Genomic DNA, 26,802 nt, shown 5'->3' on the forward strand with positions numbered 1-26,802 from the left:
CTCCGCCTGCCAGGCCCAGCGCCCTCGCCCTTCCCTCACGACCGTCTCGGTTCCCGCCCGGAGGAGCCCAGCGCCTGCCAGCTGAGCGGGAACGAGCAAAATCCCCTAAGGAGAAGCAAGGTCGCTAGTCGTTAGGGGGCAAAATGGTGGGTCTCCACAGAAGAAAGAAAGACTAGAGGCTATGGTGGAGCAGGGAGCAGCCTCAAGAAGGGCGATTAGGAGAGACTTCTCGTTGCACGAGGTCTAAAAGATGGGATCAGGTGGCAGGTGTGAGGCGAACGAAAGGGAATGCTTTTTGCACAGGGCGTAACGACGTTTTAGTGATTATAAAATCAATTAGGATGGGGTTTGCCACGCTATGGGGATGTAGCCCATTAATGGCTGTCAGATGACATGGTTGGATGCAACGTCTGGCCCAGGAAGTCCAGAATTGCCTGGTTCCCAGGGATGGAGTGGTTCATCCCGCACAGTCCCAGTGCTTAGTAACTGTCCTTAGCAGGATGCGAAGCTGGAAATACCTCAGTGCCAGTTCTTAGGTAATAGGGCCAACTATGATAATACTGCTTTCAATGGGAAAATGCCGTTTTAGTTAAAATTTCCATGTGGAAAATACCAGTCTTCCATTAAACAACCACATGGCTTGAAAATAAGCTCTTCTGATTTTAAAATGCTGTTTTGACATCTAGGAGTTGTGAACTGTCTGCTGTTTAACGAAATCGTGCCTTTCTGCGGACTTGTCTCCCCAGCTGCCCTCCAAGTGCTGCAGCCAGGGACTCCCCAGCAGGAGGGAGACAAGAGAGGTGCACGGTGGACAGTGGACACTGTGTCAGGGAACAATCCTTTTACAGCTGAGGAACTTCCGCGTTCAAACTGAGGGTGCAGGTTACAAATCTCCCTCGAAATAAAACCAGCAAACATTTGGGACCATGTGTGTGCTGAAGAACAGGTATGATAGCAGATTTATGTGTGCTGAGCCCATAATCCATGTGCTTTCTTCTTACACCGCTAACAAATGGAATCTGGCTCCTTGTAGGTACACTGAGATCTTCTCCGCTTGAGGGAGTGTGATCTCTGAAATACTGTCATCTCCCATCACTGCATCCATGGCTGGTGTGTTAGACAAGAGTGTATGGGAGTTAGAGGGACAAAAAAGGTAGCTTCTGGGAGAACAAGGAACAGAAATATTAGCAGCTCATCATGGCTTTTTATTTGAGCTCTGAGCTAAGTTTTTGCAAGCTGCAGGACCTGACTGCATGTGCAGCAAAGGCAAAAGAAGAGAAAGATCAACTAACTTTTACTTGTCAGAGGAACTTAAAGCATTTGCTATTTTATTACACTTAGCTATTCCCACAGTAATCCCAGATCTGTTTTTAGTACCGAGAATTCATTTTTGGGAACAGATCTTATTTAGGCAGCAAATATCCAAATTTTGGGGGGGCAGTTTAGCACTTCAGTGTGTGCTTCACTGCCAATCAGATCTATGTATCTCACAATTCAGTCTTTTTTTGAAGAGATCCATATGCAGGAACAGAACAATCCTTACTTGCAGTTGTAAAATGGAGGAGGGTTGCTTAGAATCAGAAGTGATGTCTCTGATTCTAGTTGGAATGAAACATTTTGCTTTTTAAAAGCCAAAGAAAAATTAAAGCCCATGTAGATAGGGGAGGGATAGAAATAACCAAAGAGGCCTAGTGAAAAATAAAAAAATGAGACAATTCAAGTTTTTTAAGTAAAAGAAAAAAATGCTTCTATCTAAGGAACATTAGAGTGCTTGCACAAAACACTGTTGCTGCACAACAGCATTGTGGGAATGTGTGAGAGACTGAAATGTCATATGACTGTCTCAAAGCTTGCTTGTGTCTGTGCAAACCTCTGCGAGAAGCTGCTGCGGCCTGTGAATTGGTCTGGGGGATGTCGCCCAGAGAAGCGGGAGTGTATTGAAGGATGCACCCCCCCACTTCTTTGGGGCTGCATTGTGCTGACCCTTTAGACAAGCCTCAAAGGGGCAGAGGTGTACTAAGTTGGCCCCATCCTGTAGCCGTTTGTGGCTCTATTGTGTAGGCCAGACCCCATGCATGCATGGCTAATGAACTGACAAGAGGCAAACGTTCCTGCCCTGAAGCCAGATGCAACAAAACCTGTTGGACCAGAGGAAAAAAAACCTAAAGGTGGGCAGATATGCTGATCAGCTGATACGATGAACTTAAAAAGGCAGCAGAAAACTTTGCTCAGTGTGCATCCACCATCGAAGCCAGATCTGTGTGCAGCCACCACCCAAGAACTGAAGACTGAGGACCAACGGGACACCGCTGGATCCATGGTGGTGACTGTTCTTGCAGCCCTATCCCACATCCTTGCTTTGTTTCTGTCTTTTCCTTCCATTCTGTCCTATCACTACCCCTCTTCACTTTTTTAATAATAAAAACCGGGTTTGGGTATACGGCGTTTGACCTCGTTTGTGTCTTAATCTCGCTTTTGGGATCATATCAAAACCTCCCCCGACATTGGATCGGGACAGAATGCAGTGGAGAAAACAACTGTTTGGGCCCACCTATTTTATTCAGTTTTTTTTTTCATCACAGTGCCTCATGTGATTAATTTGTTTTGTCTGTTCTGCAGGTCATGGGTAACAAGCAGGAGTGGAGTGTGTTGGCTCTGTGAAGGAAGGAGACTTCTGTTCTAACTCTCCGGTGAGTGGTCTGAGCTGCTGGGATGAGTTATGAGTAGCTCATCTATCTATGCTGTACTCCACAGATGGTAAATATTTTGAGGCAAGAGGTATAAAAGTGTCCAACTTTCCCCAAGCCAGTCTGTAACATTTGTTTGCAAAAATAGACATTGTTCAGCTCTGGGTCTGAGGGCTCGGATTCAGTCAAGTTACTTAAGAAATTCCCTTGCAGCAGCTGTGCCATGGAAACAGTCTCTGTGTACACCCTTACTCCCTAGCAAATGTGAGATAATGCAGTTTAGCTTAGTCTGAAATGACAGAGGGTTGCGCTGAATTATCTTTGCATCGCCCTGGGCTAACAGTTTGGATGATGTTTTTGCAGTTGTCCAAGAGCTGAACCCTGAGAATCTAACAAAGCTGGGACAAAGGCTTGAACTTCAGAAAGCTTTGATACAAAGAACATGTCTCTATGTATATCTCTACCTATGTACACATAGGGCTTAAGTTTTACCTGTCTGTTTTATATTATGTGGAACTCATGCTGCCTTTGACTCTAACGCTGGCTCTGCTCTTTCTGTCTTTTGAGTCTCAGCATTGCCTTCTTGCTTCTGAGTGTTGCTGTGGTAGCTGCTGGAAACACCTGATGTTGGCCAGGATCCCACAGATACTCTACAGATGTACTCCAAAGACTGACTTTTCTCTCAGGACACTATGAATATACCAATCTAGATTGCTTCCTCTGAGCAATCCTAAAGAGGCTTTGCTTTATTCTGTCCACAGAGGTATCCACAGGTCCGTGGAAGGACTACTACCCTTGATTAATACCTGGGCTTCTTGCCAATCTAAGTGCTGGAGTGTTTGCTGTGACTTCAGATTTGCTGATTAAGCTTAATTTCCAATTGACAGGTAATTTGAAAAGACCATAAAGATATGTTCTTTGCAGGCTTTGAGCAGATTAAGTGGGGGAGAGGGGATGTTATGAAGTGCATCCAACTTCTGCAGTCAGCAATACTGTGTGGTGAATGTCACCATAACCTAGAGAGAAGTAAGATAATGAAATGCATTCATTTTTTCCAACAATTAAATGCTACCATGTCCTGGAGAGGACTCGGAGCCTGCTGGTAAAATTTACATTAAGCAGTGTCAGACCTTAGATTATCATCTACAGTAAAACAACTACCAAGAGTACGAAAGTCACATGTATGATCTGAATGTTTAAATGCCATTAACATGGTATGGTATGTTCAATCTGGGATCATCATGGATTTCTGATTATCAGTCCAACATTGAACCTATTTATATTGATACTGATACTACTTTCAAAGGGAGAATCATCAAATGTGAAGTCCAGGAAGCCAAGAGATGACAGAAATAAAGCAGTATAAAAAAGTGACCCGAGATCATGTTTTTAGTCTGGGAACCCTGTTGTGGGCAGGATATGTGAAGCAAAGGTAGTGCCAAAAATTGTATCTAACTAATTGCTTTTGGCCCATTCTGCGCAGTTTAATACAGTGTGTCATGTACCACTTTCCCTCCCACATACAGCCGAATGGATAACTTCTTTTACAACTGCAATTATATAACATCCCTGTGCAATGACATAGAAGAGTAAAAATAGTACCTCTACCACAGCTTTTAGATGATCTAATTCGGAGCTTGCTGGTATGTAGAGAAATTGTAATGTAACATTTTTCCTTTTCAGCTTTTTCTTTCTTCAAATGAGTTGCAGTTTGATTGTGCCAAGTTGCTGCAAGTCCTCACTGTCAGCTCTGATTTCTTTCTTGAAACAAACTCATTCCATCACCAGCCAAAAATATTATCTGTAATCTTTTTTTCTAATAAATTTAGTGATTGGAGTCAAATTGACAGAAATGTCCCCAGTTATTCTGAGTCTAGCAAGAGCAGCAACCCAGAAAAGTACTGCATGCTATTTCCTCTAGGTACATGGCCCTGCATTAGGAGCCCTGATGACAAAGTAATTTTCTGTCTGTCAGTAGGATGCTTCAGTCTTTTTTCTGAGAAGGAGAGTGAAATGTTAACCACCACAAGTCTGGTGGTTTCGTGATTTCTGACAGTTCAGAAGAGACGAACTGACTCATGACTGCGGAAAAACTGCCATTGACAGTACTACAGGATCCTTGTTCAGGCTGTCTTCTGCTTTCTTGACCACTCAGCAGATACTGGTGTCCACTCAGGAAGACGTACATATCACTCAACAGCTTGACATGCCAGCAGGTGCTGCTCATTCTGTCCTTACTCCCTTGATGGTAAAGGGGGAGGAAAAAATAAAATGGATAAATGTGCAGAAAAGCTAAAAGCCAAACTGACGGGTGTCCTTGTTTTCTCTTTCCAATAGGTGGCACCAATTCCCTTTCCAGATTGTCAGTTGAACAGGACAGGAGCTCCAGAATACCAGAAGTATTTAAAAACACCGGCATCTTTGCCCTTTTCTTTTGCTCTTTCTGAGTGTGAAATTTGGACCAAGAAGGCAGCAGACTGAGAAAATGTCTGAAGCCCTTGGAATGTGGCCCTGCTGCCAAGTACAGCCATGCCGGGAAAACAGGCAGATCAGCGAGCAAACTTGACCCAGGGCTAGGAGAGGGGGGAGGGAGGTTTACTTTTGCCTAAGGATGGTCAAAAGTACAAGTGGGACTATTTTAGGGGTTTATTGGGAAGGAATTGGAGAGCCGTGGAGAGAGGAGAATGAGACATGGTGATTCCAGGTCAGATGGAGAAGTCTTGGACAGCCAAAGAGCAACGGCAGTGCACCTTGTTGAGGGAGAGCGGTGGTCTGTCCAGTGCAGCTCCCATTGGAAGTAGTGACTCAATGTTTCCATGTAGGGGAGATCTGCAGTGCTTCTATAAAGCTGCAAGAGGAAATGAAGCCACAACGGTGCTGAGGAAGCCTCTATTCTGAAAGTACTGTGGCAAAAATCTCTCGCAGATAATACTGTTTTCTTTATCCTGAAATGCACCCGTGTTCATCGTTAAAAGAGAACGATGTCTGCAGCTCCGTACCACCATATGGGCCATGGGGAGAGATGAGCCAGGCTCCCATCGTGCATTGTAACATAAAGGAAACATTGCTTCCTGGCTGCAAAGAGATGCTCAAAACAAAAATATTTGGGTGGAAGCATAACATTATTTTAAAAGATGTAACTCAACTAAAGCCTGGAGGCAAATAGATTCTTCATGAATTTTACCACTTAAATCCTTTTGAAAATCCCCTTCTAATATTTTTAGTCATACGTGCCCCTTAGTTTGTTTTTACCTCAAATATCTTGCTATGATTTTGGTTGAAGGGCTCTTTGACTCCACAATCTGCTCTCCTACTGAGTGTGGAAAATATCACTTCTGGTGGGTTGTGTAAGTGCACTCATCAGTACTTTCCTTTTTACACAGCCCGGAGAAGGGAAATACTGCTGTTGTAGTGAATGCACTGGCATTTTTGATAGGATGCAGCAAAGACCATGTCAGGTGTTACAAACCACTAAGAGACAATTACAGCAACATTATGGAGGTTGTGACAGTACAGAGTTTCCCAATGAGAGACCCCAGATCACACCCATGGTAGGAGCTAGCTGGGCTTTTTCTGGGGCATCTTCTGGCTCTAGAAGCCATGAACCCTCAACAGTACTCCAGAGCGCATGGAATCACATCCTTATCTTGCTCTTGAGATATTGTGGCTGCTACTGAGTGGAAATGAAGCTTGCAAGCACATCTCACAAATTGCAATGTTTCTCTCATCACTTAGGGGACCTTCTCGTGTTGCAGCCTTGGCTTGTCTCTGTGACGACTGTAGGAATACCCCAGCATACCCAGGAACACGCATCCTGCAAGGAGGCTTGGAGTGCAGAGTTTATACAGTGTTTAAGACCATGTAGGACAGCACTGCCTTTGAAAGAGACATGCAGACAGGCAGATGAGAGTGAACCAGACCAGAGATTTTAACCTGGATCAGTTTTTACCTAAATCAGTTTCCCTTGTGCTGGCTCTACGTATGCTCACACAACTGGGGGAAGACAGAAGAAGTGCCTTTTGAACCTGTTGGAGTGCATCCAGAGGAGGGCCATGAAAAATATCAGAGGGCTGAAATGCCTCCCCTGTGAAGAAAGGATGAGAAAGTTTGGGTTATTCAGCCTGGAGAAGAGAAGGCTCTGGGGACACCTTATTGAGGCCTTTCAATACTTAAAGGGGGTTTATAAGAAAGATGGAGAGACTTTTTACCAGGACCTGTAGTGGCAGGGACAAAGGGCAACAGTTTTAAACTGAGAGAGGGTAGATGTAAATTGGACATAAGGAAGAAATTCTTTACTGTGAGGGTGGTGAGACCCTGGCACAGGTTGCCCAGAGAAGCTGTGGCTGCCCCATCATTTGAAGTGTTCAAGGCCAGGTTGGACGGGGCTTTGAGCAACCTGATCTAGTGCAAGATGACCCTGCCCATGGCAGCGGGGTTGGAACTAGATGACCTTTAAAGGTCCCTTCTGACCCAAACCCTTCTGTGATTCTATGATTCTCTGATAGAGGGGAAGAAGAGCTGATTCTTTGAGGAGCTGTGCTGGTTTATGCTGGCATAAACTCTGCATGAAACTTGTGTGTTTGAGAACCTTGAATCCCAAGGCAGAGAGAGCTTGTGGGATCAAGAAAGGGTGTTACCATCATGGGGACCTAGAGTGAGAGGTCTTCCATGGACATCTGCCCTGCAGACCACAGAGGGGTACCCCAGCTCTCAGTCGTGCCTAGATCCCAGGGGGGTGCCAGCCCTGGCTGCTCAGCACTTCTGCTCTGCCTCCCAGGCACAACAGGGGTAATCTGCCCTGCTTGGTGGAAAACGTGCAGCACTCGTCCTCTGCAAAACAGAAATCCAGAGCCTGCCATTGCACTCTCACTGGGAGAGGGGTGAATACTGGGAAGAATTTGCTTTGAAAGAAAAGGAAGAGAATGGGAATTTTTCCGGGGCTATTCGAGGCAGTAAACACAGATTTGAAATTTTGGCAGAAAACAAACTGCTTTTCAGACAGCTGAGGGCGCTCAGCACTTCTTAAGTGAAGTTGGTGTTTTGCAGGTTTGAGCCTTAAGATACCACGGTAAAATGTACTGATGCTTGAATCAAAGATAGTGCTACTAGTGAGCGAAGCCCGGGCAGGGGCTTAGGCTCTAACATTGCCAACAGCTGAAAAATAAAAGGCCCTCAGCTGGTTAAATAGCTGCTTATGTGCTTCAATACAAGCATATATTTAATGCCTTAACTTTAATGGCACCTTGAAAGAACTCTTTGATCACAGATTTCTCCTTCTGAAGCAGCAGGGTTTTATTTATTTATTACAATTTCAATTATCTCCATGAAAGTAGAACTGGAGAAAGATGTTAGGCTCATATACCTGGATATTTATGTTCTGACCATCTTCCTGCAGTTTTCTCTCATCCTGGTTTTATCCTTGTCTTTGGGATCTGCTTCTTAGCGTGATGTGCCTTTGCCAGAATCACAATCTATATCAATCCTGAATTTCCTGAGAAAAAGACCTCTGTTGTGGTGGGTTCTGTGTTGTGGGAAAGTCTGTTCAGTTCTGGAAAGAAACACACTGACCTCATTTCACCCAGACCATGTACATTATTTTTTTTTTTTAGGGATTTTTAATATAAACCAGATTTCTCTGAGTTCTCATTTATTTTCATTGATTTCTGTAGTTTATTCAGGCTTCTTAAAATCCTTCTGTAATTTTTGTTTATTCACCACTCTTTATTAGCAAATCCTTAATTCCTTGGTGCTTCTAAAGCTGCTCAGAACGTGAAACAGTGCTTCTGATTTGTGAACCATTATTATCACTAACGGTGTGAATAAAAATCAGTGTATTTTTCTGAAATACACTTAAGACATACACTTATTTAAGTGATTACTGTTACAAAAGTCTTGCTTAATCGGATACCTCATGTCCTTGAGAAGAAAGATTAATCTAGTTATCATGGCAATGATATCTATAGTCGTTTCAGCCCTAAAGGGACATCTTGGCTTAGAAAGTTAAGGGTTTTTATGTCAGTCAATTGCCATGTTTTTCATCCACAGAGGCTTTGATTTGGATTTTCAAGCACTGGTAATTAAATTAAAGCACCTGTTACTTGCAAGGCCAGTTGACATCGAGCATCTAGCTCATCTCTCTAAGGTACGTGTGTGCACAGTGAATTCCCCCATGCAGAGCTATATTAGCTTAATTTAGGGCTTGTGAGTGACAATGTGGTTGTAATAGTGCTTCCAAACTCAAGCTATGCAGAGCCTCATGGTGTGGCATGGGCTAGCTCATTTGCTTTGTTTAGGTGCCTTGGCACCTGAGACTCTACATGGTGTCATGGAACAAATATCTTCCTCAGTTTGTCTTGTGTTACAGGTCCAACCACACAGCCAGGCTGCAGCTGGCATGGGCCCTTCAGGTGGGATTTCCCTTTCACCTCTGAGCACAGGACTTGGCTCGGGAGCTACCTGACTCCATGGTTTCCCCACCAAGGACTGAAGCACAGCACTGTGAGAAATGGCAAAGCACTTATTTCTTGTCCTGGTGCTCTCTGCACTGCGGAAACGTCATTTCTCAGTACTCTGGAGTTCCCAACCAATTTCAGCATTTCCAATGAGATAAAAAATATCTTTGGCAATACAGAAGTTCCTTACGGCACAGCCAGGCAACACAGTAACCATCTGCTTTCTCCACAGAAAGATGTACCTGCCCATGCAGGGGGGTTGGAACTAGATCTTTAAGGTCCCTTCCAACTCAAACCATTCTATGATTCTGTGATTAAAGGGAGAGACATTGGTGCATGCAGAAATCAGGGCCAGATTCCTGAGGAGATACAGACTGATATCCAGATGTCAAATTCTTTGTTGAATCCTGTTTCTGACTGTCAACTCTGCTGGAGGTGATTCAGACTGGATTTCTCAAGGGATAGCCTGTGGATGTCCCCAGTAGCAAGCGATACCTCTCAGATATCTTCTACTTAATTTATTGTCTCTCTTTGGCCTTCAGGTGCCTTAGGCAGCATCATAACTCAAATCCAGAGGGCTGTTTGGAGGGCATCCACTTCTGTGCAGTTCAGTATCTCACAAGTGTGACCCATGAGGACTGCAAGATGCTGGAATATGAGACAGAGGCATTTCTTCCCGTCTGCCAGCCTTTCTGACTCCCTCCACAACTTTGATATTCTCTTTTCAGCTAGGAATGGATCCAGGTGGGGTTAATGGCTGGAGGCTCTGTAACCAGACATCCTCAGCCACTCCACAGGAGCCGGACTGGCTTCCCAAACCAGGCAGTGTTAATGGCAAGCCAGGGAGGGGATGGATGCTGCAGACAGCCACCACTGTGAATCCTTGCTGCTTTCAAAAGCAAGAGTCAGCCAAGGAGCAAAGCAGATGAGGGAGCAGACTTTATAATCAGGTTTACAAGTTGATCAATTATTATCATAGCTGCAATAAACTAGTTACAGAGATGAGAACAAGCTGATGTTACAGAAAGCCAGCTATAAAAAATGTGTTCCTAGACATGCTGAGTTCTCTGAGGACAGAGAAACAACCTATTAAAAGATCTTGTTAATCCATAGGTTGTAGCCTCAAAGCTGATGCTTGCTTTATACATGTTTTATTTTTTCCCCCTTTTTCACTTACATGTTCACTTGCTTTCTTGTCTAAAGAAATACTGTTTTCTTTGGGTAGATTACTGGAGAATATGGTGTACAGGCGGTAAACATGTGGTTACTTCTGTTTGCTAAGCTCCCCCGAGGTGAACAGAATTGCACAGGACGTGATGGAGGGCTGAACGGGACCCCAGGCAGCTTCTTTGCAGTTGTTCCTATGGTGCTCACTGTTTCACTTGCAGCCATCTCTTTTAATCTCTTTCCTTTCTCCCTGGCTGCCTTTTTCTTCTGGCTGGCCACTGCATTAGAGGGTACAAAGGAGAAGGGGTACTTGGCCTCAAGTTTGTGTGCTGCAGAGAAAGAAAAGTCAGGCTTATGTTTGATTGCATTACATCATAGCTTCTGTCTATTAAAAGGGGGTTATTTATGCAAGAGACACTGAAAGAGGAAGGAAATTTAATGATTTTTAGGGATCTGCTCTTGCTGAAGGGTTTAAGATATTATTAGTTTGACATACTATTTTTACCTTAAACACTTGTTAGCACTGCAATGTCAGAGTAGGGCCCAAATGACAGGGTTCCTATCCAGGTCTCATTGCTTTTGTTTAGCCTACTCTTCACCAGAAAAAGGACTTGTGACAAAATCTGAATCAAGCCCAGGGTCAAATATCACTAAGACCTGGCATTGTTCCCAACAGGGTTTCTGTTTGAGGGATTGCTTCTACTTGCAGTTTTTTTCTATAGTGCATCTATGTGATCTGGGCTTCCCCTGATATCATGGTAAAACACTATTGATCTATACATGGCCAGTTCTGACTTCTCCAAAGATTTTTCCTTGACCTGATAACTTTCCCTCTGAAACCACCCCCTCTGTTTATAGGCTGTGTTCTGGGTGGGGATTTAGTACAAATCTCATTAAAAGCCCCAGTAGTTCCTCCTTGAGGCCAAAACTGGTCTCTAACACAGCTGCTGCTGGAGTCCCAGCTGGAAACGGTGGGTTTTGGCAGCAGTAGTGTGTTCCAGAGCAGAGGGACCATGCCGGAGGGTGCTTTAGGGTCCTGGAGGATTTTTGTGTAGGATCTGTAAGGTGTGGGGTAGCTTCGGGCTGGGGCATGGGAAACTCACCAAGGTAAACTTCTTAAGAGGTGTTTTCTCAGCTTTATTTTTTGAAAACAAGGGGTCATCTAAGATTTTGGACTGCATGAGACTGTAGCCAGTAAAGTACATTTTGAGACTGAGGGGGGAAGATTGTATTTGAGAGTGAGAGCTGGGCTAATATGTCACTTTGATTTTGTAACTTGTTTTACCTATAAGTGCCTCAGTGCGATATCTACATACCAAATCTCAAAGAGCTTGCTAGACTACAGCCAGCTCATGTAAAATTATCATTTACCCAAAGCCGTTACCCCAAAACACCTCATCCTTGAACCCAGGAAATGAAGACTATGTTGGGTGAAAGTAACTGGAGGAATTTGAGAAGGAAAAAGTAACTTCTGTGGGAATGACTTTTCACAGGTTAACGTAATTCATGCGCCACTTGGATTTCAGATGACTGACCTGTGTTGGAAGCAGATGCTGTTTTCTCCTTGTTCCTTTGCTTGCCACTTCAATTTTTTCAGCACTTGTTTGCCACTAAGCTCAGGGAGGCAAAATCAATAGTGCTCCAACATTAATAATTGAGCAAAGCAGACAGCCAGCTGAGTAAACCCCATCTCACTTGAAATCAGAGCAGTTACTTCCTAGCTTGAGCTAACATATCTGAGAATTAGGTGCAGACTGAGGTGGAAAATGGGATAAAACCACCAAAATAAAAAAAAGCGCCAAACAGCGTGGTCCCCCTGTACTGCGTGTCATGGTTCTCACCAAAAGAGCGGCAGAAGTGAATCTTGAATCATTGCTCTCTTGAATCATTTGGTATCGGGTTGCAATCAGGCAGAATGGTTTGAAAGCATCTTTAGTTTGTAGGAATAAACTCTCCAGGGGTCTGAGTGCTATTTCCAGGTTTCATCCTAAAGCTTAAATGATGCACTTATTGAGAGCTGATCATATAAAGTGCCTGAAGAAGAGCCTGACAAACAATAGCTTTTAACTTGGGGAGTGGAAAAAAAAAAAAAAGGCAATAAACACACTGCTGGAGGCATTTCTGAAGGGCATTTGGATACTCTTGCAATGCAGGGTGAGAACCCTGCTAGAATATGATGTTCCACAGCATCCCCTTGCTGAAATGCTGTCATCTCTGGAAAAGACTGCAATAAACTTCTAACACGCCTGGTGAAATTACACTGTGGTTAAGGAACAGGGCCTCTTAATTTCAGTAAACTGTCAGGAAGGGCTGCAGTAGGATGGCATGGCAGGTTGTCATACCACTCCGGTGGCTTTTGCAGTTTACAGATGAAAGTTGCCCACATGGCGTGTTCTTTGAAAGTAGTGGGTTTGGGAATCTCTAGATCAAACCCGCTTATAAATATTGAGAACACTGGGCTTCTCTGAGGGATAGTCTTTTTGTAATCGGGTAGACTGTCTATTGATGGACTTGTCAGTAAAGGCATAAATCCTATCTGAGACATCAGGATACAGCCGGCAAAGAAATCCAATGAGGATTAATGCCAAGATGTCAGCAATCCAGGAGATACATGATAGCATCACTGTGGAGCCAACAGACACAAAATACAATGTAAAGATTTCCTTTCTTTCATGGGATCTCCAGGGATCCTTCTGCAGAGCGTCCAGGAAAGTGCTCTGAATCCTGAGTAGCGTGAGGAGGCAGACAGCCTGATTTAAAGATGTTTAAATATTGCCGAGGGATGGGAGCATCCACCAGGACAGTGCTCTGGGGCGATGCTGAACACTCGCTGTGTCAGGGCATTTGGGTGCCATGCTGAGGACAAGCCTTGTGATGCACCAAAGCAATTATTCCATAGAGAATTACATGTCATTTCTATAAGGAATGAGAATCAAGAAAACCACCTGTATTGGTGTGTGGAGGAATCCTACTACTGTGTATCAAAGCTTCCTTTAAAGGGACAACACAAGCTGCTGTTGTGGACCCAGTTTGTAGTTTGGATGAAGCTTGTAAGAGTGAGTTTCTGAGAAACTCAGCTAATGCTGCCTTTCAGCAGGGTGGAGTTTGCAGCCTTTCTCCCAAACAGCAGAGCAAGATCAAAGCCTTTCATTTTCACGGCTTGCAATGTGTTTTTTTATTATTACTTTTCAATGGCCTGCAGCACAACAAGAGCTGTAGCACGAAGAGATCGTGATGTTCAGAAGCCAACAAAACCAAAGCTTTGCTAGACAGGGCCCATCTGTATCTCGTCTCCCAGCCCTGTCTTTCCCCACTGGCTTTCTGCGCAGCAGCTGGCAGTGTATGTGAATCCAGGAGGAGCCTTGCAGAGCCAGGGGAAACCCAGGAGTCAATTCATCTTGAAACAGCACAGCCTTAAACAGTCACCAGTGACCTGGAGTTTCTATACAGAGAGCTTAGGTAATTGTGCTGTCAATTTGCCATCAGGGCTGAGTTTTTATGAATAATTTTTTGCTATGAGCAGCAGTTTGTCAAATATTGCCTTTAAATATGTCAGTGAAGGAGCAATCACATGGCTCTCCACTGCAGCAAGCACTTCTTGTCTCATGGGCTCTGCCCACGACCCTTTGAGATCAGCGTGGCTCTGGCAGAGGCCACTATGTTGAAAAAGAAGCTCCAATGATGAACATGAGGGCCAGAAGACAGAAAGAGTAGAGGCTTGTTTGTGTGCAGACTGGAGGTGTGTGGCTGGAGTGAAAAATAACACCATGTAACATGATTCAGCTGATCCCAAACAAAGGTTAGGGGCGAGGAGGACCTACCTGAGCAGAGGGAAGCTTCTCAGGGAATTTCCCCTGGACACCTTTCAAAGCTTTGGCTGCTGCATTGTGACCTGTGAGGCATTTGTTTCGTTTGGCTTTTCTTTTTCTTCCTTTTTTTTTTTTTTTCCTTTCAGTTCTTGTCTGTTTTGTTTCTGAAAGAATGACATCCCAGCCCCTAACATTTCTGGAGGCAACACACACATTCCTTGCAGCTCTGTGTTACCAAGAAGACAGAAAATGTTTCTCATAATTACACATGATTTGATCATTCCAGCATTTCCACCTCTTCCCAGAAGTTTTATTATCATAATTAATTTCTCTGGCACCTACTTGCTGCTCTAGGCATTTTCCCAAACCTTTAAACACACAGTTAGCAATTCTGAACATTTCACTGCTGTATTTCTTTTCTTCAGTTTGCTAGTTATAAACTCTTTGTTAGTAGTCTTTCCTACAATGTGAGCTTTATTCATGTAGTTCCCATTACTGTAGTATCGTGATACTCCAGGATCTCTGCTTCACCACACCACTGTGATCAAAGAAAATGGTCTTATCCCTAGTTACAAATGGGAATGTGGGATACAATGGGACTAAGGCTCTTATTTTTAAGTATTTGGCCTTTGGTGACTTGCCCAGAGTGTCACAGGAAGCCAGTGGCAGAAAAGGAAACTACATGCTGGTGTCCTGAGTCCAAGTCCCTACCTGCTGGGCCAGCATTGTTTTACTCTTTCAGTGCATTTCTGTTGCCTTTCAGAAAACATTCTGCAATTTCCAATCCATGTAGGACTCATCACTTTCTCAAGTGCCTTTAAGGAAAGGTGAACCAAGAGGGAAGTGATTTTAAGAACGAAGGAGTCTTCTCAGGAAATTGTCTTCTAGCACTTCTGGATATTGGATAGGAAAAGATCTTTTGCTTAAGAGAGATCTGAACTCTGATCTGAACTGTGGAGTGTTAATCATACCAGTTATTCATCATATCTACATATGATACCACTTGTCCATAGTGAATTTCTTGGATCTCAGAAGAAGAATGTAAGAGATGATCTCAAATAATGTTGGGTTTAAACAACCAACCGAACTGACATCAGTTTCAGCCTCCCTTTGATTTCAGTGAGGGTTGGTAGAATATTGAAATGAGAAACTCCAAGCATAATCCAGCACAACTCTTGCTATAGTTCAGTGTGATCCATCAGTCACCACGCAACGGGCAAAGCTGTGCATTAGCTTGAACTTCTGCATGTCCTCGGGCACAGTCACATACTGCAGCAGCGGAATTCATGCTAGCTCTGTCGTTATGAATTAATTGCATAGGCTGCAAAAATCTCATGAATTCTGACTTTTCATCTATTTAAACCCAATGTCTTGTTATCCTCCTGCCACAATTTACAAGACCCACAGGTATCTTCAATCTGGAGGCAAACCACCCATGGCTTGTTTGCTGGAATGGGAACGGCAGCCCCAGAAGCAAAGCTGCTGATGGGAACGCCGAAATCTTGCTCTTTGTCAGACAGTAGCTGAGCCAAAAGTCAGGTTTCAACCTATGCAGAACTTGGCCAGATCTTATTATTAATTTGGCTTCCAACACAAGCAGTGCAGCACTGAAATACAAAACCATAGGCTCTCAGATTATAGCTGAGTAGGATTAGAGCTGTCCTGGTGTGGGCAGTTTACCCCGACGTCGGAGCGAGAGCTGGGTCTCTTGGCTCAGCGACATGAGTCCCGGGGTGGTTCAGTGTGAGAAAGCGGTGAGCAATCTGGTGGGCTCTCCAGTCCCGTCAGGTTGTGCTCCCAGGACAGTCACAGGAGAGAAGGGATCACCAAGTCCATCACGCTTGCCAGGCTTAGACACTGTGACTAGTGGTACCCAACACAGTCTTAAATATTTTCTCTTCATTTACCGCAAATATAGTTTCACCAGTGAACCGGGCAAGGACTTCAAGAAACAAACAAACAGCCCCAAAAGAAGAAAAAAAGGACTTCAAAGCATTTCACTTACATTATTTAAGCTGTACATCTGTGTCAGCCTGTGCCAGCCAACACATTCAGCAAACCTTGTCTCTGCAGCGTAGAGCCTGATAAAGGTCTAATTGCTTGAGAAATGTACAGCCCTTGGGACTGCAGTGGCAAAAGCAATTTCCTTCTTTACAATGGAGCCTTAATGAAAACCCCTCCTGCTTAATGAGAGCATGAAAGATTAAGGGGCAAAGGTAAGGGTGTGGAGCTGGGCTGCAGCCAGCCGGGGTCTGCATGGGGTGACCGGGGCGAGAGGAGCCCCAGCAGGGCAAGGGGTGCCTGTGCCATCCCTGCTGGTGTGGGGGGCCCTGCTGCACGCCCCTGGTGAGGTGCGGGAGGTTCTCTTTCCTTCCATCTCAGGGCAGCCCCTGCCTCCAGGCTTCTTCGGTGTTGTCAGTCCTGCCGGGACACAACCAAGGCATCGCAGTGTTGGGTCCCAGCGAAGATGAACTCCAGCCCCACGGCCGCCTCTGCTCGCTGGAGCAAAATCTGGCCACTTGTTGCTGAATCATTTGGGGATGAAAGCGCCCGGATTGAGGAGAAGTGTTTGTAACAACAGTGTTTCTTTGTTTCAAGTGAAAGAAGCAAATTTAATGCAGGATACAAAGCTGACCTTGGGGTGAAACATCACTGAGCCTCCTCAGAGGCTGCCCTCCCACCCCGGAGCCAAACCCAGCAAATCTTTGATGCATTAGCGTTTAAAAAGAGTGAGAGAGCAAGAACTTCTCACAAATTGTTCCAGGGAGAGAATAAAACAGCAGAAGCAGCGAAAGGTGGTTAATGTGGATTTTGCAGCAGATATTGATACAGGAAAATTTCCCCGTTTCCTTTCTGGTTTAGAAATAAGATTTTTATCAACAGACACATATTCCTGGAAGAGCTAACAAAGTTTAAAGCTGAGTGAAAGAAATCATGTTCTGGGGGCTGTTCACAGCAACTTTTTCCCCCTGCTTTTTTTTTTTTTTTTTTTTTTTTTTTATACCAATTAAAGAGGAGTTAACACCTGTGCCTGCTTCACTATGCCATTTTTCAAGTTTGCAGTTGTTCTCGGGGGAATCAAAGTGACAGATTTATGCAAAGCTGCAGTTTGGATTTTTTCTTGCCTAGAGCAAGGCTTTTATCCAACACTCTTCTTTCCCCCTTCACGAGGAAGAGGAGGAATGCATCACACTTGAAAAAGGCAAAGAAAAAAAATCTTTCACAGCTGTTCCTAGCAGCTGGGATATATTTAATCAGAACTGGAGATTAACATACATCTCTGTGAAAGGGATATTTTCTTTCCCCTTATGGTTATGTTATCACCTATGCAGCAGACAAGGCTCGCAGCTGAACCTCAGCAGTGAACTCGCAAGAGGATAGATGGGCTGCAAGTGACTTTGTGCTCTTATTCCCAGTAACTCCTGGAATGGGATGGCCCTCCAGGTAGTGAGGACAATTTCTCTGGGCCATCTACATTGTGAAAGTCCTTCCTAAGTGTTTCAAACTCTTGCAAGACCTCAGGCTGTGCCTGCACCTAGCTCCAGCTCCAGCAAGCGTCTGCACAGCAGGGTTTTTAGCAGGGTGTCTGCAGAAGGCAGCTCTTCTCTAACTACTGCATTGGAGATGGGAAGAGCAGAGAAGGTCTATCCTGGTGTCTCAACAAGTGCTACACACACAAATGAGTGATGGTGAATCTTCAGTAGCACAAGAACCTCTGCTGTTTCCTAAGCCTTCATTCAGAGCGGTGAGGCCTGAGCGGCAGTTTGGACTGTGCCCTCCTAAAGAGCAGTTACGTTTTATCTTCACTGCTTAGTGTGCAAACATCCTGAAATCCCCCAAACTTGAATCATTTAGGATTTGACAGGCAGAACGTGAGAGGCAGAACTATTAACACCTATATAGTCTTTCCTGTGATGCTTGTCTCCACATTATCTGAGTGCTGCAAACATGTTAATGGATGTGAATTCACAATCCCTTTATGTAGTAAGAAGCTGGTACCTATGTGACCTACCAGGCTTGACTTTTTGGTCCCCAAATCTTATCCTTCCAGTCAATCTCCTTCTCCGTCCCCACCTTTCAGCCAGATATGAATGTCATGCCTCTACTCAGAGGAACAGAGTCTTCAACACAAGCAAAACAAGACATTACTCTTTAGCCTTTCCTGGTGAAGAGACCATTGAAACATTTCCCACGTAAATCTACCCAAGACAAACACGCAAAATGTAATGTTTCAACCCAAACAGTTATTGCAGTCCAAGGAGGAGCCAGGGAGCTTTGCTAACAGGCAATATAATCCAGCAAATCATTTGCTTAGGCTGCTGCTGCTGCTGAATTTTGTAGCCTTCACTGGCTCCAACACCACCTGCCTTGTACATGTGTCAGGAACCCTTGAAGGGTGGCCAGGGAGCAGCTGTCCAGGCCTTGACATAAGACCTTGCTCTGGCTGCTCTGTGCGTGCAGATGCACCGATCTGCTGCGTGGCAGCACAGCAGTCAGCCTCTCCCAGTGGGGTATCGGCAAGTTGCAGGGATTCATTTCACTTAGCCAAGGCAGGTTCAGAAGTAGAGGTGTTTCCTCCTCGGTAATGCCGATGGTGTGTGGGAGCAGCTCATTGCGAAGGAGGTCAGGAGCAGGACTAGATGACCAGCACCATCAACAGCGTGGCCTTCATCGCTGATATCCAAGTGAATTCCCCATGAATGTCAGTGGCACTGCTAACCCAGCTCCTGAGGGAAGAAATTCCCCTGAGTCAGGAGGACAGTTTTGCTCAGCAATGAGACAGCTGATTGGCATAAGAGGAGGGAGCAATCTCTGGTGAGGGAGCTGGATCAGAGCCCATTTCACTACCTTGGCCACGTGCTTAGTTAACTCACAGGGTTAAGTGTAGTTTTTTTATCCTTTGCTGAGGGCAATTTCTAAAATCCAAATAAACATCCTGCACTATGGCAGGGATATTGTGCTTTCATGTCAACTGCTCTGTGAACACTGCATCTGTGTCAAAGATCTGGAAGCCCTATTCAAAAGCATACCAGAGAAGAACAAGACCTCCTTAAGACACAGAAAAATACAGAGCTCATACACTAGCTCATACACTGAAGGGCACTGAACCATTTTGTGAGGCTTGTCTAGATGGTTTGATGCCCTCTCGATAGCAGTTAAAGAGAGAAACTTGTTGCGTGGTGGTTGGGGAATAGGTGGTTTGTGGTGAGTGGGCACATCTCATGTGAGTGTTGATGGATGTCGGTGGGAAGGCTATAGAATCATAGAATGGTCTGGGTTGGAAGGGACCTTAAAGATCATCTACTTCCAGCCCCCCTGCCATGGGCAGGGACACCTTCCACTAGACCAGGTTGCTCAAAGCCCCATCCAACCTGGCCTTAAACCCTTCCAGGGATGGAGCATCCACAGCTTCTCTGGACTTCCTGTTCCAGTGCCTCACCACCTTCACAATAAAGAATTTCTTCCTTATATATAATCTAAATCTTCCCTCTTTCAGATTAAAACTCTTACCCCTTGTCCTATCACTACCTGTTACATGCCCTTGTAAAAAATTCCTCTCGTTCACTGTCCGGGACGTGGTTTACAAAGCCATCCCAGACAAGAAACCCCATCTCTCTCCTTCTCTTGGTACTTCATTTAAATGGCCCAGAAATGGAAGTAGATGTGGGGATGCTCATGAGCCAAAAGAGGGGGTGATGGTGGGGAGGCAGGCAGATGAAGGAGAGCAGCTCTCTGGCTGCAGACAGGTCAGAGTGCAGAGACCAGCCGAGAGGCAGGGCATGACACTCAAGCTAAGCCCAGCTTTCTGCAGGGCAAGAGGCAGTGCAAGCTGGCCAGTGTGAGACTGCTGAGCAAAAGCTGGTTTTACAGAAGGGCTGACAGCTCCTGTGGGGAAGTGCAGGTGTCTCTGATGGTGTTTATACCAGACACCTGCAAGCAGTGTTCACTTGAAAAAAAAAAGGCTTAAGATTCTAGTTGCTCCTTTTTTTCCTTTCTTGTCCCTATTTCAATAGTTTTACGATATGATGTTCAATAAGTTAAATTCCAAACTTCTTAATTCCTTTATTCAATCCTTCTTTGCCTAAGATTTTCCTTGACAGGTTACTTACCTCACTGCCCCTTCTCTCCTGTCCTGAGTCTTTTCTTGCCTTTCCTCACAATTTCTCTGCCTTTCCCCTGTCGTCCCTTTTTCTTTTGGGCTCTGCATCACTGTGTCTGCCTCATTCCTCATGTTATTTCCTATTGCCTTCATCTGTGGGACTTCATGGCATGCAGGAGCATTTCTCACCCCTGTAGTAGTCTACAGTAATCTAATACTCAGTAATCTGTGCTGCCTTGCCCCCCTTCCCCACAGGTCTGCTCCTCCAGATGTGCACGCACATCTGTACAGAAGGTACATGTACTCCCAGAGCCCGGAGCCTGGAATCAAACCATGTTCAGGAAACTGCTAGCTTCAGTGGGATTCCCCCCTCCAAATCCAGAGCTCCTTGGGTGTTGGATGAGACACGGATGGCAGGCAGTTGTGTTCCTTACCACATCCCTGGAAAAAAGTCAGGTACTACACTTATTAATGCAGCTTGAGAGAAGAGAAATGTGCTGAAAGTTAAGCATATGTTGCCTTACAATGGAAAATATTTAAGTAAAAATGCTTTAAATTGCATAAAGGTGTTTTGTAAGAGAACTGTCATATACCATGAGACAACTTTACTGGAAAGAACATCTGTAATGAGAAACAAATCACACTGACCTTTGCTATAGGGCTTGAAAGCAGGTTTATTTGGGGTTGTGGAGACTCATTTGCCCTCCAGCAGTGAAAGAATTAAGATGTTATGTTTAACATAAACAAGAGAGGTTTAATCCCAAATCCTCATGTAAGAGCACTTTGTGTTCTCTTAAAAGTTCAGTAATTCCATAAGCAAGATGGACAGTTGGGTTATTTTAGGCTCAGTGAAAGCAGGGGAGGGACAGAAAGGACATCAAAGGGAATTAACTCATCAGAGTAGGAATCCAGTTGTGAAATCTGAGCAGAGTTCAGTTGCATTAACTATACATGGTGCCAAGGTCTCTCATTATAAAATGCCTTTCTCCCCTTTTTGTTTTATCTAGGCAAACTGCAAGAAGAAATGTTGGTCTGCGTGGGACCATCCCAAGTCAGGGCCATGCAACCTCCTGGACACACATGCCCATATTCCTGCTCAGTCAGTAATAGCATGAGAGTCATGATTCTCATTACCATATGGTCTCTACACAAGATCCTCTGAGGTGAGAGGCTGGTTTCTGAGTGATCGATGAAAGGTAAGGTGGTTCCTGCAGGATGGAAGGCTGCACAGGGAGAGATGTTATCTCTGATGACCTGCCTCTGCTGGATCTACCTGCATATCATCTCTGCACTCAGCAGAGACAGCAGGCTTTGGTTTGGAAGTGTCTTGGCCCTTTTGAAAGGCAACCTCTTCCCCAGCTGAGGTTTGTCCTGCTGCTCTTCTGCACAGAGAGAGGTCAACCCTGGCAAATGTTACCACTTAATAGCACTATATTCACTTTAGAAGAAGAAAATATCAAACATATTACCTCGAGCTGTGATTCAAAGATCGAAACAGATTCAGCTCTTTGAAAACATAGGAGGGACAGGATATAAATCCAGAAAACTTGAGCTATTAAAGCAAAGGCAAAACATTTCACATCTCCATCTTTTTATTTCCAGACGAGAAGCCAAAGTCCTCCAGTATCCCTGCTGTGTTAGGACTTAGACAGGTACAGCATCACTTTCTTCATCAATTCCCTGTGATCCTGCAGCTGAAGATACCCAGTGTGAGTGCCTGGGTGCTGGAGGGATGATTGCTCTGGCCCAAAACCAGGCTAGAATTGCCCTCACTTGACTGAGTTAGGATTGAAGTGCAAATTTACTTTGCCAATACAATTTTTCTCCAGGAGTGACCAATGGAAATTGCTCTATACTTGTGTAATGCTGGCCAGCAGAATAAATGTGGTTTTGGGACAAAGGAGAAGAAAAACAAATAGGAGTGGTGGTGCTGCCCTCTCCTTGACTCTTTGGAGCCCATTCTCTACAATCCAGATTTCATCTCTGGTCTCTGCAGGAGAAAAAGATATTGAAGATCTGGAGCAATCAAGGTATGACGATGACTGATAGTCTGGTCATCCTTCCACCAAATAAAAGAAACAGTATTCAATTTATTCATGGGAGTGTTTGATTGTTGGATTATAAATACCAAAACTGGGTGAGGATTTCTAATAAGAGAGTTTCTTTGTTTTCACATAGCAGACAACAGCACAACATGAACCCATGGCTGAAAGCTGAAGCCAAGCAAATCCAGAATGGGGAAAAGCACAAGATTTTAACATTGGTACAACTCACCAAGGGATGAGCTTGCTTCTCCACCATCTGAGATTTTAAAGTGAGGGTTGGATGTCTTTCTTCTGCTTTATTTTTCTAAATTCAGTTATGATCTTGACACAGGAGTCCCTGGGTGACATCTTCTAGCCAGTGTGGTCAGATTAGACTTTCCTAACAGTCCCTCTGCCTTTAAAACCTCTGATTTATAAAAAGTGCATTTACCTGGAGCAGGGTTCACCCCAGGGACAGGGGAATTAGACATCTTTATTCATTCCTCCACAGCTGTGGGAATGATATGTTTAGATATTTTTCCCATCGCCAGTTGTGTCAGTGGTATGTGTTATGCAGATGTGTGTCTACTGGGAGCTACGCTCAGACAGCGCATTTCACACTGATTTATGAACAGACTTCTGAGCGCAGTGACTTCTGGCCTCCGCTGACTTGGGCTGGAATCAGCTTGCACGTTGTTGCTATTCTTATTCTTGGACCTGCAGCCATGGCTCGTGAACCAGATGCTGCAGAAATGCAGAGCGAGGAGATCCTTGCCTCAGAGCTCTTCTGCGAGAGCCTGGCATGAAGCAAGGGGTGGATGTGGGTAGCCAGGGGAACCCAGGGAAAAGATGGGTGGTGAACATGATCATGAATAACAGTCTGTGTAGCAACAAGTTGGGTAGACAGTGATGGGCCAAGGCTGGGTCTGCCCAGGAAAAGATGCTGCTGGAATCAAGGCATGAGAGGAAAAAGCCTGCAGAGCATCTTTATTGTGTGAACAGTAGGAAAGGTACATCTGGGAGAAGCTGCAGGGAAAGTGACTACACAACCTTGAGAATAAAGAGGAAAGTCTAAGGTGAGGATGACATCCAGGTTGTAAGCCTAAATAATGGATAAGAGGAGATAATAGTGCCAGTGATTGAGAAAGGGAGAAAGGGTCACTTGGAATAAGAGTAACAGTTCCCCTTCAGCCACAATGGGTGTGGGATGAGGGCCAGGTGTCCCCAGATGTCAGGGAGCCAGGCTGAGGTGGGACTTTGGGTAGGGGGACACAGCTAACAGGACAGAGGCCCACCTCCAAAGGAAACTGCATTTAAATTGGTGAGATTTGTCAGAGATCGGTGCAGAGGGAGAGGAGAGCAGGACGCTGTGGGCACAGTGAGGGCAGGATGGGGAAGATGAACAGTGGAGAAGGGGAAAGGCTGAAGGAGCCAAAAAAGAACAGAAAGATACAATGAAGGTGTAGGCAAAGATCTCCATCCATACTAACTCTTTGATCCTTCGACTCACTTTTCCATTCAAATTCTAAATGGTATTACAGAAAATGTTTTTACTGCTGTGCATAAAGTAAATCTTTGCAAACTCTTTGAGACAGCAGTGTATTCCCAGCTGATCCCCAAAGACAGATCCTGTTTCTTCATGGTCCTGATTACTCTTCAAAAGAAAGAAACATAAAGAACTACAGGAAACTCTGGCCAGGGAGTATGATTTTTTAAAATAGGCATCACCTAGCCCAGACCCTGGTACAAAAATAGTTAAATATGATGGACCAAATGTCAAACTATGAGAAGAATGACTCAAATTAGAGAAGCATAGACTGAAGAAGCTAACAAAAACATCTCTTCCTGTGGGGACATTAACACAGCCAAATATTCATCTTTGTATGTTGCCCAGTTTAAAGAGGGGTGGGCAGGGGGAAAGAAATCTGGGTTTGATATTTTGTACCTTGGACTACAAACGAATCACTGCAGATATATAAATAGAAGACAGCTGGGCTGAGGTTTCAGATCACCTACATCCATCAGAAAGGCAGCCAGACTCCGAGCACTGTGCTCTCTTGTTTGATACCTGGACTAACGCTCAACTCTGTCAATACTTTAAAGGCAAAGAGAGAGACAAAGCAGAGCTATGTTTTATTAAAAGGCTTAAATCACCTGCATCACCACAGAGACAACAAAGAAAATGACACAGCCCAGAGGGAGGAACCTTTGGTTTAAATATCTGTAAAGAGGTGTGGAAGAAAAGGAAGAGTTCCTGCCTAGGAAAACCACAAGCCTGTCTCAAAGTCTACAAGACTATCTAAGCAGAGGAAGTGAATGAATAACTGTGGCACATGCATGAGTGGCTGAAAGCACAGCCTGAGTGGTAATTGGATCTATTGGTGCTCCTCTGATTAGCTGGTTCTGGCTGCAGCACTCGTCAGACCCATGCTGAGTTCACAGCAGAAAAGTGTTCACGCTGCACCGAAGAACGTCTCAGATCAGATGATGGATCCCTGCAGAGAAACAGCAAACACAGATCTGAAGGATGCAGTCTCCAGGGAGGGTTTCTAAATCCTTACTTCATGTCACTGATTCCTTGTTATCCAGAGCTGGAAGAGAAGGGTCTCCTGGAACTGATTCAGTTGCTCCTGCTACTTTTCACTACCTTGGAAGTGAAGGAAGAGAGAAGAAAACTGATGGTGCTTCTGTGGAGAGAAATGTAAGAGCAAAATCGCATTAATCAATGGGATCTGAATGTAGAGGGTTCTAGTTCTTTATTAAAATACTGATCTAAAAGTTGCTAATGAACTCAAACAACAAATAGCCCAGGGGACCAGCTTGCGGGGATAGGAAGGAAAGGTTACACACTGATGAATCTCTGGAGACCCTCCTGACAGAGAGAGGTCTCAGCTGGGGATGTCTTGCAGAGGGCACGGGAGAAGACAAGCCACCCTGAGTCCTTACAATGGCACTGGGCACAGAGCCAGCAAACATAAGTGGAAGAGAACAAGGAAATCAGGCACTTTCAAGTAAGAGGCATTTTTATGTGCAGACTTGCATACCTACTGCGTCTGCTCCAGAGTTATGGCCAAGACCTCCTTTCAGCTCATTCAACACTGAAGTCAGCTCCACGGACTCCCACTGTATCCTCAAAATGCTGACACAATTACTCTGCAGAATGATAAACTCCACAGAACATTAGTTATTTGCTTCCACACTCTGGTGATCACCACCAAAAAGCAAACTGGAGAGCGTCAGCCAGCGCCAGCGTATGCCAGCAAATGCTGTTGCATTTTCTGAGATGGCTCACTGATTCAAACACTCTGGTCAAACAGACGCAGTTTAATTTAGACTATTAATTAATAGTCTAAAAGCAGCATTAAGGAAAGACACATCCATATTTTGGGTGTGAGCTGGCCTTTCTCACCCTGTTGTTCCCAGCTCTTACATGGTGGCTAACCAAAATGTGAGGAATAGCAAAAGAGATCACAGCTTAGATGAGATATTTCCAAAGTGATTTGAGGACAGTTGACCATTATTCACTTGTAACACACAGTAAACAGATGAAGCGTAAATATGAGGCTCTTCTACCCAGAAGATATTGATCTTGTATGTATACACAGAAAAAACAGCAATTACGTTTCACACAAGCTAAGATTTTGGTTCCCAGGACAAAACCAAGCAATCTCATCAGCTTCTTGGGACTCCACCTCCTCAGCAGCAGCATTGGAGTAACACCACACCTGTATGTTGCTGCCCACACCCAACATGAGATTCATGTTGGTGAAGCCGCCAGACTCTGATGGCAGTTGCACCACTTGGAGACACCATGCAGAGACATGGAGAGACCACCTTGGATGGGCTGAACATCTCTCCCATCACTTGCAGCACTTATCTCTTTCTTCACATGACCCTCATGTCTTTGCCAACATCTCAAATTACCATTTCTCAACAGAAACCTGAGGTTCATACCAAGGCCTCCATGTACACTAGATTGCACAAAATGCCTCCAGGACTGCCCCAGCTTTGTCTGAAGTCATCATCAGCCTCAATTTTTTGTTTTTCTCCTTAGTTCTTATTTATGTATCTAAAAACTACAGAATGAGGTTCTGAAACTCTCTCTACCACAGTTTAGTCCCTTCAGTTTCCAAAGCAAAAGCAGTTTTTCCTGATGGTTAACATGAAAAAAATATTGAACTTGTTGGTCTATTGGAATCTCCTGAGGATCTTTTCTTCAAAAAATCCTTTTTCAGGATTGTCTTTTAAGCTTTTTTCCTGAAAGTTGAAAACAATTTGTTGATCTTCAAGAAATAGATTACAAAAAAAGTTAGAAAGGCTCTATCTGTCAGTCTGGAGTTTTTGTCAGGGAAAAAAATAAAAATCAAAATCTCTTTCTGTTTTACCAAGAACCAACTTTTCTGTTCTTACATAAAGCTATGGTGAAATACATTGTAGGGCCATGCCATCATGAAATATGAATATTACCTTTGTTAAACTCTTCAGCACAGAGCTGAGTCTGATGAAACAATTCCAGAGGGAGACACTTGTCACAGAAGAAGTCTTGTCTCACTGTCATGAAGT

The 26,802-nt window shown here is 44.4% G+C and overlaps 1 long non-coding RNA gene across 1 annotated transcript; it reads left to right on the top strand.

The window, feature by feature from the left end:
• Positions 1-19: 19 nt before the first annotated feature.
• On the top strand, positions 20-7,031 carry LOC141924803 (uncharacterized). The gene is made up of 4 exons (XR_012623672.1): positions 20-146; positions 747-946; positions 2,620-2,690; positions 5,025-7,031. It is a non-coding gene; the product is annotated as an uncharacterized LOC141924803 (long non-coding RNA).
• The last annotated feature ends 19,771 nt before the right edge of the window (positions 7,032-26,802 follow it).

This window comes from Strix aluco, chromosome 5, assembly GCF_031877795.1.
Source record: "Strix aluco isolate bStrAlu1 chromosome 5, bStrAlu1.hap1, whole genome shotgun sequence".
Lineage (NCBI taxonomy): Eukaryota > Metazoa > Chordata > Aves > Strigiformes > Strigidae > Strix > Strix aluco.